This window comes from Coenobita brevimanus, chromosome 5 (assembly GCF_032717465.1).
Source record: "Coenobita brevimanus isolate Jiangsu-jjx chromosome 5, ASM3271746v2, whole genome shotgun sequence".
NCBI lineage: Eukaryota > Metazoa > Arthropoda > Malacostraca > Decapoda > Coenobitidae > Coenobita > Coenobita brevimanus.
The window spans coordinates 13,693,858-13,698,447 of record NC_136958.1 but is presented as its reverse complement, the minus strand read 5'-3'; the positions used below and the strand labels follow the sequence as shown (position 1 = coordinate 13,698,447).

At 43.9% G+C, this 4,590-nt stretch overlaps 1 pseudogene; it reads right to left on the bottom strand.

The window, feature by feature from the left end:
* Nucleotides 1-848: 848 nt before the first annotated feature.
* On the bottom strand, nt 849-967 carry LOC145399514 (5S ribosomal RNA; annotated as a pseudogene).
* Between the last annotated feature and the right edge of the window lie 3,623 nt (nt 968-4,590).

The window sequence follows — 4,590 nt, the reverse complement described above, 5'->3', positions numbered from 1 at the left end:
AGTGGAATTTATTTTATTTAAAAATAGACTTTACTGATTTTCCGAAAGATCCACCGACATATCAAAAGCACCTCCACAAATTCTGATGCATAACTCCTTAATGAAACAGACCTAGCGTGTATTCAGTATGGATGGTGCATGTGCAAGTGCACAGAACGTAAGAGGTTTCTTAGGCCTCAGGAAACAGGCTGTTATGCCTATGCTCAGAATCAGACACATATGAAAACTAAAACCTGAAATTATGAGCTTCCTGAAGAGCATCAAAAAAGCTGCGCCCCAGTGATACTTTTATCAGTGGGAGAAATGTTGCAACAAGTATGTGGATGCAGGAGGATGATACTTCGAAAAATATGAATTAATTGTGTTATTTAATACATTGACTTTGCCAGCCAGTACCAGAACTTACTGATCACACCTGGTACACTATAAGTTGTGTTACATGGAGAGAGAGAGAGAGAGAGAGAGAGAGAGAGAGAGAGAGAGAGAGAGAGAGAGAGAGAGAGAGAGAGAGAGATCTTGGAAAAGGGCGTGGAAAACTTATAGGAAAAGGAAGTACAGTAGAAGACTTATATAATCACCATAATCAAAACAATAGAGCACAACAAAACTGTGTAGTCCCAGTCCTCAGCAGAACACTGTGAAACCTACAGGTTTACAGGTTCACCTCAACTGTAAAATACAGTATACCATAGGTAGCCCGAAAGCGATTTCTGTAACAACAGCATAGTCCATCCATCCATCCATTGCCAGACGCCATGTATCCCAAACGGGGTGGCCAAGGGCTTAGAGTTAATTGTTTTACAGAGAGGGGCACTAATCCTCCACCAACCCCACTTGACACGTAGGGATGCCAACAGCATCTGGTGTTCCCAGGTGGTCACCCATCCAAGTACTAACCAGACCCAACGTTGCTTAACTTCGCTGATCGGACGGGAAGCGGTGTACTCAACGTGGTATGGCGCCCCAAAATCGTTTGCTATATCGCTCGGTTGCTAGGTAATGCTTTCTCTTATAACTACCATCATCATCATCATCACCATAATGATCTCCCTCATGGAATAAAACCGTGCCTTGCTCACTCTGTGGTGTGGGAAAATGGATGAAGACAGGTCTCGTCCCTAGTAGAGCAAATACCAGATGAAAAACCAGGGTAAATGACTGGCAACACCGAGATGGAATTAGAGGAACAGATAAGCATATTGAACATTGTAAACATGAGATTCCGAGATATGCTGGAATTGGATGGCACAGAATAACAGCTAAAAAATCAACTGAAACAAAATAGAAGAATTCGCTCTACAGTGGACTGACTTTATTTTTGTGGAGATGCTAATGATTGTGATGATGATGCGATGGTGATGAAAAAGGATCAGAATTATAACTATACAAGGGTGATTAAGGCAGGTACTCCTTGCTACTGGGCCACATTCTTTCCCTACAATTGGCTAGCCAATAATCCCCAGTTATACTGCCGGGAGATCAGAAACTCGGGGAACAAAGAAGGATCACCAGTCTGCTGTAACCGAAAATCATACTTTGGTTCTTCCTGCCAAGAGCTGGACATATTAACACATACACCACCGGCTTCGCCTTTGAATCTCCAGTTTCTTGCCATTTTATTTCCTGTGACTCAGTCTCCTATTCCACCATCCCTCCACATCTACCCCTCCTCCCCTCCACATCTACCCTTCCTCCCTCCACGGCTGAAAGTAATGGTGTGACATTATCGGACGAGCTACGTAGATCGGATGAACGGGATTGACAGTTGAACAGATGGGTGGTGATCCCTTGACGTAGATTGCTGTAGGGGGATAACGTAGATAGATATAGGGCAGTAGCGGGAGAGACAGGGTGGATCTGTAGGAAAGACAGACAGAGACAGACAGACAGAAAAAGGTCCACGAAGGAACAGATACCATACTTTACAATTTGAATATAGAATACACACACACACACACACACACACACACACACACACACACAGAGCTAACATGGACTGATAGCCTTGATTAGGATGATTCGTTTAGGGAATACAATAAATTAAGTTAGGTTTGGAAGGAATTGGATTTGGTAAGAGGATTAGGGGGAGTTAATGGTTCATTGGACTGCCTATCTCCGCCACTTTTAAATGCTCTCTCTCTCTCTCTCTCTCTCTCTCTCTATGTTTGTGGTAGGCGGGGGCGCTCACCGTCCACTCACTCGATGTAGTGCAGCTCTCGGGTGTCCGCCCTTTCCTCTCCATCCTTCTTTCCTTCCATTCTCTTCTGTCTTTCTTTCCTTGTCCTTCTGCCTACAGGTGACTTTACACTCCCTCTTCTGTCTTTCTTTCCTTCATTCTTTCCACTTCCTTCAGCCTGTGGGTGACTCTACACTGAGTGACAAGTCAAATGGTTTCCTGTGCACCAGGAAACCATTTACTACGCTGGGTGGTAACCATATAACCAAATTTTGGCCCCTGGTGGTTTAGTGGGTAATTATTGCGCTCCAATCGGATTGAGCTGGTGAAGGTTTATATCCAAGGGGTGGTTGGGGTTGATTGCTCATGTAATGCCATTCCGGGATGAGTGAGGCTTGTCACTCTCATCTTAAATGTCGGGACCAACTGCCTAGCCCCGAGCTCCTACGCTCCTAATGGGGCAATGTAGGATTGGATGATGGATATATATATATATATATATATATATATATATATATATATATATATATATATATATATATTAAACAGTGTACGTGTGGCTCTCTGTTCATTTGTTCGTTTCTTTCACGAGAACGATACCTAATATCAACCTAATTCTTTTTGCATTATGTCGGGGTACCAGAAAATGTCAGCAAAATACCAAACAAAAATTTTGGCCTCTACTTTTTTTCTTTTTTTTTTCTTTACTTGTCCGACTCTGGGCAAAGACTTCAGGGCCTATTCCCAAGTCCCAGTAGTCCTCCTACATCTCCACATGTCACCACTTCGGCGCTAACACCCACCATCCATATTGGATACATGCTAGGGCTGCCTCATACAGGAACGGTGTACTTATTTACTCTGCCTCTCAATCCTCCTGCTGACTTTCCTTCCCTACCTGTCTTTCCTTTCCCATTCTGTCTCACGTCTCTTCTCTCTTTGTTTTTCCTATTGCCCCTTCCTCTCCTTCTCTTCCCCTTCCCTTTCTTACGGCCTTCCCTTACTTTATCTTAACTTTCAATGCCTCTCTCTGTCCCTCCCAGCATCCCACGCCATTCCCTGCGTTTTCATTCTCTCTCTCTCTCTCTCTCTCTCTCTCTCTCTCTCTACCCCACACCCACCCACCCACACACACACACACACACACACACACAATGCTTGTGGTTGGTACACCTGTGCTTTCGTAACGAAATAGGTCATTACTCGAATACAGTATTTTGATCGCTGTGTGTGTGTGTGTGTGTGTGTGTGTGTGTGTGTGTGTGTGTGTGTGTGTGTGTGTGTTTGTGTGTGTGAACAAAAAACTCAAATTGTCCGGTTTCAAATATACGGTACACAGTGGAAGGGTTGAGGGAGAGTGAATCTGTAAATCTGTTGATTTGAAAAATATAGGTCAAAGGTCAATGTCACGGAGGTAGGATAAACGTTGACCTATAGTAGCCGCAGCGAGAAATGAACGCTGTGGTGGGGCAGACTGGATGACCGGGGATTCCCCCACTGTAGCCATATCCACATGTCACCGACCATCGGCCACCACTGCAGCCCTGCTCTATGATCCTTACCCTGTGTCTCTGGCTTTTTCTTTCTCTCTCGGTTTCTATATAAACTGGTGTATTTCCGAAACTAATTATGAAATTATTATGACTTTTGTTCCACACCACCACTGAGGTAAAAATCAAGGAGAGTTTTCTGTATAAAGGTTTCCCCCCCCTCCTAAATGTGGCATATGAGCGGGGGAGTGCGGCCTTGCCGATACCTCCGCCTGACCTATAATTATACACTCGCCAGAACTGACCTGCCCTCAGACAAGGGGGGGGAAACCTTTATACAGAAAACTCTCCTTGATTTTTACCTCAGTGGTGGTGTGGAACAAAAGTCATAATAATTTCATAATTAGTTTCGGAAATACACCAGTTTATATAGAAACCGAGGGAGAAAGAGAAAGCCAGAGACACAGGGTAAGGATCATGGAGCGGGGCTGCAGCGGTGGCCGATGGTCGGTGACATCCTTCCTCTATGGTCGGTGACGTGGATATGGCTACAGTGGGGGAATCCCCCGTCATCCCGTCTGCCCCACCACAGCGTTCATTTCTCGCTGCGGCTACTATAGCAAAGGCAACTTTAACGGTTTTTATCCATTTTAGACCGAATCTGGGGCAAAGTTAAATGAGTGAGTCAAGAATTAAGCAGTTTAAGACTGAGTGTGATCTGTTGAAGATCAAGATCACAAACTATGTCAAATTTTTACTGTGTATATAAGTGTTAACAAACTAACTCAGTTTCATCTGATTTTAACCATAATTGGTGGAAAGGTTCGGAGTCAACCAAGTGATAAACCTTTTGTGTATGAGAGCAAAATGAAAATGGTCAAGGTAAAAAGTCGGGTTCAAATGTTTTTATCCGATTTATAACAA